The following is a 12,295-nucleotide window of genomic DNA, read 5'->3' as shown; positions in this document are numbered from 1 at the left end:
CGACAGATGCATGGTGTACCGTGAAACCCACTACACTCCAGAACAACCATAAACACCATTGGGAATGTTGTTTATCAATTCTGATCTTCCAACTCTTGCTCCACAGAAAGAAAACAATGTTCATTGTATCTACAACTCGGGGTCTTATTCCTATAAAAATGGATTCATTCATCCACTTCAATCCAGTCTATTGAAAAAGATTTGTTCACATTCGTTCCATGTCAGTATAGTATCTGACTGCTGGCGAGCAGGTTTCCACATACAGTATTGGAGTCCTAAATGGACTACGATACATGTACTAGAAAAGGTGAAGGTAGTTTTGCAAAGTTTACAATCACTAGGACAAACATAATTCCAAAGTAATTCCTACCCACAAACACTAATGAATTCATAAACACGAACCATAGACTAAAGACATTTCAGTCAGTGCTAATTATGACTTTACAAGATAATACAATGAGCATTAAATATTTCAATAAATTAAATAACTACATGTATATACATCACGATCTATGGAGACACAATTATCAAATCAAGAAAGAAAATAATTTCAGTATAACCATTATTTCATTTTTAACAATTATTTAAAAAAATCATTTCATCAATCCAACAAATCATCAGAAAATCTTTACATACGTATTTCTACTTTTTTTTTAACAGAAACTTGTAATTGTACATTCAACATATAACCACAAAATTGGTATTCCTCACATTTTATTTACAAAAATCTTGCACAGGCAACTAACATGTACCACAAAGCTTTTTGCCTAAGAATTAATGAATTAAAACACATAATTTTCCACTTTTGTATACTTCAGTTAGTTAATTTTTGACCTTGCTAAAAATATTTAAATTTCATTACTTTATGATTCTTGGTTTCAATTTTTTCAAACAAACATTCACTTTGCATGAAAACATTTCTCATCTCCATTCAAAAGTAATGGAAGAATCATATTGGTCATAAGCTGATAAGCTTTGTGAAAAGTGGGTATTAAATCTATCTTTGGGAGTGTGTCAAGAATCATCTTCAGTGTTTTTTCACTGACAAAATTGCTCTGAGCCAATCAGATGCAAGGATATCAGCAGCTTATAACAAATAGTGAAAATCATGGTGGTTTGTTTAATGAAATGCTCCTCAGAACACTCATCACAGATTGTGTTACTTATTTACTCACCTACGAGTGGTGCTAAAAAAATCCCCATCAGAAAATTGACATAATTTAAAGTGTTCAACTTCTGCCCTTTTTCAGATATTTCAATATTTCAAGTCAGGTGATAAAATATTACATTCAATAAAGTTTGTTTCTCTGGGCTCGCTGAACACTGTAGTGTTGTTGTCTCAACACTCCGCATGATGGAGTGCATTTTGTGGAGGAGTTCACTAACTTTTGAGCACATAACTGCATTTCCAAGTCAACTTCAAATTAATTTAATAAATAGGATTAAACGAATGATTATAATAAATACACATATATATGTAATCATGAACAACTAATATTTTTCTGAAGACAACATTAAGATTGTCTTATTATCAATGACAATTCAATCTCATATTTCCGGATGACACAATAAAATTGCTCATGTCTTGAATCCGAGTAAATATTAGCACCCTTCTTCAAGTAAACCAGCAAAACTTTGGGCTGTGTTGAAAGCACCTCAAGAAAAATATTAAAAAAGGAGACAAATACTGATTCTCAACCTCATGAAATATACATAGATGCTGACAGAATGAAGTATGTAATACTGGATTGTCTTAATGTGCTTTATGCAAATGCTTTCAAAGAATTTCAGCACCTGTTGGGCATTGTAATGCAGATAATGTACATGTGTTTCATAAATAAACCTTTACAAAAAAAAGGAAGCCAGATATATTGTTTATATAGGCAGTTGGACTACTTCCCACATAGATTTATGCCACATGTCTGAGCCCATTTGGCCCACTACCAATTCAGTCTGATTGCATTTTGCTCTACACTACAATTCGTCTAACACCAGTCTACTTCTCATCTGGTATAATGCTCAGATGGTCAAATTTCCACTTCAGCTTCATTCAGTGGTGTTTATTCAACAAAATGGGCAAAACCCGAATGGGAATTAGAGAAACGAGACAATAATAGTAAATTCAACCAAACGGTTAGTAGCTAGACCAAATCGCAATTATTGATATACCCAAAGCACTTACAATCATTTTGATGGTAGATGCACAGAAGCCTCATGACATAAAATTCTAGTAATTCCCATAGTAAAGGGACTGCATGATTAGAAGAAAAAAACATGAACTTCCTGTACAAGTATCAATATGACATTCAAATATATCATTTGAAAGCAAATTCTAAAAAAAATTGAAACAAGAAGTGATTATATTTACACAATATATTGAAAATAAGAAAGCACACCATATTCAGCATTTTTAGCAAAAGATAAATGATAAACGCTGTCACAATCTTACAAAAATGAAGTTAATAATGAACTGTACTGAAATTGATATACTCTACCTATAAAAACACAGTGTAACACCTTGGTAAAACTTGGCGGTGTTATGAACTTAAAGGGAAAGGCTTTTTTTTTTCAAGAAAACAAAGAAAAATTAATCCTAGCTAGTATTTTTACACACTTAAAAAACTTACTACAAAAAATACACACATATTCATAATGAGCAAACATGTATCTGCCTTAAAAGATAAGATAAAAAAGTACCACATTCAAATATGCATAAAAATATTAGAGAAGTGCATTTTTAAAAACACAAAACATGAACATTACATGTTACGTCAGCCCCTTTGCGATAATACATTTATCCTTACAGCAACTGAGACAAAATAAAAGGAACAAATTGCACTACATGGAAATGTACACAACACTCATAAAATGGCTGTATAACAGCTATTAATCTTTAGATTACATTACAATAACCATCCAAAGGAAATTCAATTAGAGGAGACCATAAGTACATCCAAACATTCAACTCGACGAAATACTTACATGTATAGCTACAATTACTTCCAAACACCTGTTAAGAACAATGTGTTATTAATGACCCATGTTGCTATGGGTTGCTATATGAGGCAAGTGGTCATAGTTGCGTGACCAAGAATTCATTAAGAAAGAAGCAATATGAGCCATGTTATCAATTACATATATTTAATACTAATATTTTGTGAGAAATTAATCATAAAATAACACTAAAACATAGAATCGGACTTAATCATGATGCCTTACCGTAGATAAACACCATAATGAAATCAATATACTTTTGTAAAATGTATATATAAATGAACACATTTAAATCTCTCATGCAATGATATCCAATCATGCATTCAATAATGATTTTGTTTTCTTAGGCCAAAATGAGAAAATGAATTCATAGTGGCCATCGACTTCCAAAATATATGAAAACCAATAGTACATTGATTTAAAAAAAACATTTCAAAGAAATGTAACTTAAGGTAAATATCCTGTTCAGAATTGGGTAAAACAAAATATTAACAACTAAATTCCTGAGTTAAGAGCAGAATATTTAGAATTGAATTTTCTAATCTGCCTGATTGTCATATTTTTGGTGCTAAACCCAAAGATATTTTAAGTCTCTTTGCATAGATGATATTGTAATAGGTATTCATAACAACCTGATTTACCCTATATTCTAATATCAAACTAATGATGATGATTATCAACATCATCATGAATGTTCCGCTTCTCTGTCGAATGGGAACATGCTAACACACTCTACATGAGAATTATGTCATGTGACCCTTTCTAAGGATTGTATCAGTATCAGAGCAAACTCTTCCATTTTCCACTGAACAGTTTTAACAATATTCTTTTTAGAAAGTCAAAAGGGGCCTAAGCTTTTGACTTTCTAATTTACTCCATTGGCTCTCTTTTGTTAGATAAGCAGTTTTCAGCAGCTTCTTTTTGCCAATATTCTTTTTATGATACTAATGATATACATAACTTATATAGCACTTAATACAATATTTTAAAGCGCTGCATACTATTAACCCGGATTTAGCGCCGCTACCCTGATCAGGCGCTCAAGCATCAAAGGAATTCCTTCCTACCGGGTACCCATTTACCACACATGGGTGGAGAGTGGCAATCTCCAGAAGTATCATCTAAGAAAATATACTGATTCATACGAGAGTTTAAAAACACAGGTGGAAGATCCTCTCCGTGGTCCAGATATTTTTTTGGAATGCAGCTGTAGAACTCTTAAATACAAAGATTTTGCACAAAGCCCCTGCATATTGAAATACATGTTGAGAATAAAGCAGCACATTAGCAAACGATCAATGTCGTCATACGATGGGACATTCCAGAGGAACCACACCCACAATCTCAACTGATGATTCGACGGGGATGACCCCTCCGTTGACCTCGAGACGTCGTATACAGCCCTTGAACCTGACGGCATCTGGGTTTGATACTGTCAAAGGAAAAGTGGGAGGAGCAGTGTATTAGAATGCATGCTTTTTTAAAGTCATTATGTACTCAATCGTAATGTTGTATTGTGTTGTAAAAATCAGTGATTGTTTTAATACATAACTATTTGCTGTTCTATGGAGGTAGGATTATTTTGAGAAATGGCTGTGTGTGCGTTAAAATAAATATGCTACGAGTGAGCTGACATCTCCCCCTTTTCCATTCTCCTTTTTTTCATTAACAGAAATGTATGTGAATAATAATGTTACAGCAATGATGATCTCAGACATTTACTAAGCAGTCAATGCAATTTTCACCTCATTGAAAAATTAAATAATTGTACTGGGAATGTTAAAGGTTTGCTATGGAACTTTCATTACATTGAAAATACAATTCATGGCTTCACCTCTGATTTTTAATCTGACTTGCATTCTTCAACCACCATGGACACCGAGGTATTCGTCTATATGTATCTCAGGGTGACTGTGCCATGGACCAGTGACGGCCTGGTGGAAGATTTGCTTACAGGCAGTCAGTACGTGAGAGGCTCAAATCTCGCTGGTTCCAAGATCTTTTTTTGTGACTTATCGGGTTGATCAATGCGATCTTATTTACTTGGTGAAAACTATGAATTGCATTTTCAATATAATGGATAATCGTAATTTCATATGTGCTAATTGAGCACAAAAGAAATGAGGAGATCATAAAGTAAACTCATTGCAATCCTGATGGCACCTCTAACTCGCCCATTTTCTCTATTCTTTCCCTCACTTCATGAACTTTTCAAGCCATAATAATTTGAGAACATTGCAAGTTGCATGAGAAGTAGAAAACATAGTCAAATCACTTTAGGATTAAAGCCACACATATAGTGGGTCAGCCAGACAGTTTATGAAATTGCCCTGTACAGGCAAGGACTTCATTTAACTTCCTGTATGTGGGACATGGCTGAACCACCACCATAAAACAGGTGGCCCTCATCACTTCTTACTGGGCCCAGAAGATATTAAAGAATGATAAACTTTCCACAGGAACAGATTTCATTTAGCAGGACAAGACTGTACCTACATCTAACTTTTGCTTTTTGAAGACCAAATTTCCAAGTGGCTATATACAAAGAACCTTCCCTGGCGACTTATTGTTGGGTTTGTAGTGGCTGGTCACATTTAACAGCCTATCAGAGGAACCTGACTGTACTTACATGGGTTACCACCCGCGTAGAACTGGTAGCGTTCATCTCCTGGAAGTCGAACAGTACCCCTGAGATTGTTGGCCATGATACCATCAACAGACAATTGCCAAAGACCATCTATCTCTGTTACTTGAACCACATGCCACTGGTAGTCACAGACCGTGAAGTTGTTGTGTGCTTGGAACGGGATCATGGCCATTCTGCGACCAGTGTACAACTTTAGGAGAATCTATAGGGTTAAGCGTAAGGGCAGATTATTATTTTATTTTTGATTTGTGAGCTTTACCATTTTCGTTCAAAGTGACAAAAAGGTATTTGACCAGGCTATTTTTTTTTAACTGAATGACTTTCAAGATCTGGTTTTTTTTTTCAATTCAATTTAATCCACATCTCTTAAAAATCACACACAGCTATTAAAATATAAATTATATACAAGACTAATATGATCAGTGATATCCCATTACCCTTGAGTCCAGGTTTCATTAACTAGGCCCATATACTTTCTAAGTTATAATATTAATAAAAACTTAATCTTGGTTAATATTTCAGTGTTGACGACGCCCCCGTCGGAAAAGCAGCGCATATAGTCTCCGGCAAAAAAAACAACTTACATTTCCTATAGAGCCCCCCATCCCCCCCCCCACCTCACCCTAAAGTTTTAGATTATGGAGAGAAAAATGTTTTGTCATTTCTGCTATTTGTTTCTTCTACTGTTTAATCAAACAAGTTCAAAAAATTTTAGGGCTTCCATATACTACTTTTCTATATAGATGTCATATAACTTGTTTTTCAAAGAGTAAGACTCGTTGTTTTTGCAAATTTGAAGCTATTAATCAAAACTTTATATTCATAAAGTCTACACTGGGTTCTAGGGGATAACATTCGTGTTCAAATAAAGCCAAGAAAATGATTTGGGAAAAAAATATGATGTCCCTACATGCAAATAAACATGAAAGGAACATTTTGTTAATATATGCAAACGGGCTGAAGAAATTGTATTCATGAAATCTGCATGTCAAACATACTTACATCATGATCAGAAATTATGACTGTAACTCCTACACCGTCAAGATCTGTTGCCGCAAAGAGAAGACCATCTTTTTGCGCTGTTCTGAACTCTATTAGGAGTTGAAAATCAGATCCGATTTGCTGTTGGTTTGCTGTATGAAGAGATAACATACATTTTTTTTAATACAACACATTACTGAGAATGTTGCTGCATGATAATTGAATAATGTTTTTCATTGTGTACTATCTCAGATTAAAGATTGTTACACATTGTACTAACTTTGCTAAAGTGTTTTGTACTGTGTACTATCTATCATAAAAGTGTTTTGTACTGTGTACTATCTTTGTTAATAGTCTGTTGCACTGTGTACTATCTTTGGCAAAAGTGTGTTGCACTGTGCAATGTCTTTGGTAAAAAAAAGTGTTGCACTGTGTACTGTATTTGGTAAAAGTGTGTTGTACTGTGTACTATCTGTCATTAAAGTGTGTTGTACTGTGTACTATCTTTGGTAATAGTCTGTTGCACTGTGTACTGTATTTGGTAAAAATGTATTGCACTGTGTACTATCTTTGGTAATAGTCTGTTGCACTGTGTACTGTATTTGGTGTGTTGTACTGTGTACTATCTTTGGTAATAGTCTGTTGCACTGTGTACTGTATTGGTAAAAGTGTGTTGCACTGTGTACTATCTGTCATAAAAGTGTGTTGCACTGTGTACTATCTTTGGTAATAGTCTGTTGCACTGTGTACTGTATTTGGTAAAAGTGTTTTGCACCGAGTACTATCTTTGGTATAAGTGTTTTGTACTGAATACCATCTTTATCTGTAAAATAATATATAAGTTAACGTGGAGAAGGTTTACGGTTCACCTTGTGTAATATGGAGAAGGGAAGGAAATACAGGCAGAAAGATTGAAATCCAAAGACGAGAACGGATGAAAAGAGGAAAATAGAAGTAACCTCTCTTCACTTCATCCTGCTACTACCCAAACCATCGCTACTCAAGCCATATTCAGCTCATCTCATCTGGTTTACAGTCCTTTTCAGGACTTAACTCACTTTCAAGAAAAGAATACTTCTAATTTCCTCTTTTCATCCTTTCTCGTCTTTCCATTTCAATCTTTCTGCCTGATTTCCTTCCCTTCTTCATATTACACATGGTGAACCGTAAACCCTTTACACGTTATAAACTCCACCATGCAAACCTACAGAGATCATCAAAGGTTCTTGTTTTAACTGATTAACAATAACCCACACAAGTTCTAGATTGAATGTAGAAGTGTTTAAAAGAGCTTCAAAGAATAATAAGGAGAAAACAATGTTTGAAATTTGGGAATCATCCAAGTATGGTATGTGCAATATGGTGGAAACTGAAATGTCAAATCTGAAAACACTTCTTGTATTTCGTATTAATTGAACTTTACAAGCATAAAATTTTGACATTTCTATAAAAATAAAAATAAACTCTTTCAGATAAAATAATTTTCAAAATCTTGACTTTTGAAGACCAAAATAGTATTTTGGGTTATGAAGGAGAACGTGACATCACGGTTTATTTGGGGTTTTGAGGTGGACGGTCGATAACCATTTCCTGACAAGAATTTGCTTCTTTCATGGATTCCTCCCTGTATGAATGGGAGAAAGCTCACCTAGAAGGGCATGGCCAATGCCCTGGAAATAATGTCCTGGTTCAGTATTGGTGTAGCAGGTTACCACTCCGTAAGAATTGTTGGCCGTTCCTCTCAGGTCGATGTCAATGCCATTCAAACGGAACTTTCGTATACAGCCATCAAAACCATCCTACAAAGGTACAAGTGATGTTGAAGATATTTTCAGAAGTTTGAATAAATAATAATAATAGAAGTACTAGCGGTAGCACTACTAGTATTAGTTGTAGAAGAAGTAGTAGTATAGTAGTAGTAGTTGTAGTAGTAGTAGTAATAGTAGTAGTAGTAGTAGTAGTAGTAGTAGTAGTAGTAGTCGTAGTAGTAGTAGTAGTTGTAGTAGTTGTAGTTGTATTAGTAGTTGTAGTTGTAGTAGAAGTAGTAGTAGTAACAATAACAATACTACAATAATAATCATCATCATAAAAAATGAAAATAATAATAATTATTATATTATTGTTATTATTATCATCATCATTTATTATTATTTCTATTATTATTTTTATTATCATTATTATTTTTTCATTATTATTATCATTTCAATGAATACTAATATAACAAATACTTCCACTACTATCACTACTACTACCGCTTTCCTCCTCTTTTTTATACCAATGTCCCTCAGTAATGTATTAATCTACCTTTACCACTTTCCAACAAGAAATATGTCTATACCCCAAAATGAACACAGTTTGCGTGAATACAGAGACTTGCTTGAAATCTTCCCCAGGCATGCAGGGAGTTGGGATAAGAGTTAAAAAGAATCACTCACTGACAGAAACACGAATAAATCTTTTGATTAAAAGTAAATAATATAGTGAATACTTCCAGGACACATTTCCCCCCTCCAAATACAGAATTAAGAACAAGCTGGACTTAACACACAGGTCTTGCACAAAAACACTCACAATTCTACAAAATATGGGAAGAGGAATAATTATATTTAAAGCAAAAATATATGTGATTATGAAAAAGTGAAAAATAGGAAAATTATGATAATCCTCAAATTAAGGACTTTTAAAAGATCTTACAATATCCTCCTTTAGAATATTCTAGACAACAAATTGAAGAGGAAATAAATACTCATTACGATGGGAGGGTATCAAAACACATTGATTTGAGGTTGTAATAAAAACAAATATTAATTTGCACTTGCTCCACTCACACTCTCCTACAGCTGTTATGCAAGCTAGGGGTTTTTCAATTAATCTGTTGTTGGAGCAAGATACTCCTTTATTAAAAGCGGCCGACTTTGTTCTGTGTTCAGGTCAAGGATAGTCTCTAGGGGTTGGGACAACTTACTCCTGGTTTCTTCCTCGTGAACTTGATTATCTCTTTGTATAGGTTTAGTTTCTTTAAATACTAATGATGGATGTAGGATACATACAAGATCAAGGCTTTCCATGATAATAAATAGGAAGAATATATTGCTTGAAGTTTGACTTAATCTAGAATCCATTTCCGAGTCAAATTGATCACTTACATTGCCTAATAAGAATAACAACTATGCCATTTCCTTTTTTTCTTTGTTATATATGTAAAATGCTACCGTCAAAATGGTATAATCATTGCGTCATCCCTTATAATGATAAGCATCATCATATTCGTCAGCATCTTCATCACCTTATTCATCAATCACCATTAATCACCATCATCACCACCACCACCATCACCACCACCGACACCATCATCATCATCACATCTACATACAGCTCCAATTTGTAACTGTACATGGTGAAGGCCTGCATTATACATTATACATAGAAATGAAATTAAATATAAGACACAAACAGCACAGCTTACCCCATAGATGTTCGGTGACTGTCGGTTTAAAGGAAGACCACCTATATAGATCGGTGACTGGATGTTGAGATTCTTCCTACCATTATTTGACTTTGCCCTCTTTCGTTTGGTACCATCAACCTGGAGTGACCCTGTCTTTCTGTTCCGTGAGATCTCAATCTGTGGAGAAAATGATGAAGACTCTCTCGTATAATGGGTGATTTGATACTATTGGCAACCAGCCATCCCCAAACCAACAATTAGCCGCCCAAAATGAAGTTTGGGATTTTTATTGAGTTTGAAAAAGTGAATCCAAAGCTTTAAAATGATACATAACTTGTCAAAATTGATGAACCTAAATAAAACAAATAAGTACTTGATTGAATGTAGCAGAAACCCAGCAAGAGTTACAAAAAAATAAGGGGAAAAAAAGGTTTGAAATTGGAGGTTCACTCAAGCATGAGATGTATACATTCTAAGTTAAACTTCTGGGCAATTCCATAAAATGATCGACCTTTTTGTACGTCCGACCCCCATTTTTCTCATTTCTTACTTCACTTCATAAGCTGACCAAGTTATGGTCTTTTTAGAATGTTACAGACCGTCAAGAGAGCAAGAAATCAGAGACAGAAAATTTCATTAAGGTCCCACATATAGGGGGTCGGACGTACATATTTTATGGAATTGCCCTTCCATAAAGCAGTTCTTTAAAATATGGTGTCAAAGAAACTTTTGAATCTTGAGGTAAATTCGACGCTACAACTTGAAATCTTGACAGAATCAAGAACACGAGTTTGCTTTTTTTTTTTTTTTTTTTGGCTTTTGCCTTTGCCTTTTAAAGACCAAATTATAATGCTATTTTGGCTATTAACAGAGAACCTTCCATGGTGATTTATTCTTGGATATAGGGTGGCTGGTCACATCAGAAGTTAACAAAATATAAGAAGTCATCAATAGCATCATGAAAGCCACCGCTATAAGTCAATGATCTCTTACCGTATGCCAGTAACCATCATCGATCACAAAGTCCGAGTCCATGAACACCGGCGAGCTACCAATTTTGAAGTTAAAAAACACAAAACCTTCCATCAGCTGTAAGGCAGCATAGTAGTTCTCAGTAGGATCTGACATGTAAAAGATCAGGCTATCCTTCTTGGTTGTTTTCAATTCTATGGTGATCTCAAATCTATAACGGTAAATTTAAAAAGGAGAAAAAAAAAACAGGATAAATCATCTACATGTATACAGAGACCTCAAATCTATAAGAATGGAAAGTGGAAAAGAAATCAGGAGAGTTACAGATTTTTATTTAGGCCATATAGGTTGAAATGGTCATATTCTTATCTTCTCTACATAAAAAGTTATATAATCACAACTCTGTTCACACATGGCAATGCAATAGATTTCTGGATGATGAAAAGCACAATAAAGCATGAAGCGCTTACCCTATGAATACCTCAAATCTATAACAGAACATAACAAAAATATAGGATCATCGCATTATGCACATTTAGGCTAAAAACAGAATTGATCTTCTGCACAAATAAATATAGAATTGTTCATATACAACAAGTGGAACGCCTCTGGCAGTCTCGCCTGCATTACGCAATTTAATATAGCAGCAGTGCTAACTTTGAAAACTACTATAAAATAATCATTCACAAAAACATCATTCATATAATGACATAATACCACGTTCATTGACCATAAATGACATTTGAACAGAGACTTAAGACTGTCAACTACACCCATGTCCACATTTCATTCACTCTATCCATAAACTTTCAAAGTTATGATGGCACTTCAACAATTACCCCAACATGGCCTAAGTTTATTGACCTTAACTGACCTTTGACTTGGTTTTGTGACCTGAAACTCACAGGGGATGTTCAGTGATGCTTGATTACTCTTATATTCCAAGTTTTATGAACTAGATCCATAAACTTTCAGAGTTAGGATGGTAATTCAGCAAATACCACCAACACGGCCAACGTTCATTGACCTTTAATGACCTTGGACCATGGTCATGTGACCTGAAACTCGTACAGGATGTTCAGTGATACTTGATTACTCTTATGTCCAAGTTTTATGAACTAGATCCATAAACTTTCAGAGTTAGGATGGTAATTTAACATATACCCCCAACACGGCCAAAGTTCATTGACCTTAAATGACCATTGACCATGGTCATGTGACCTGAAACTCGCACAGGATATTCAGTGGTACTT

Source organism: Lytechinus pictus, chromosome 17 (assembly GCF_037042905.1).
Source record: "Lytechinus pictus isolate F3 Inbred chromosome 17, Lp3.0, whole genome shotgun sequence".
Taxonomy (NCBI): Eukaryota; Metazoa; Echinodermata; class Echinoidea; order Temnopleuroida; family Toxopneustidae; genus Lytechinus; species Lytechinus pictus.
This window is presented reverse-complemented; position numbering follows the sequence as displayed.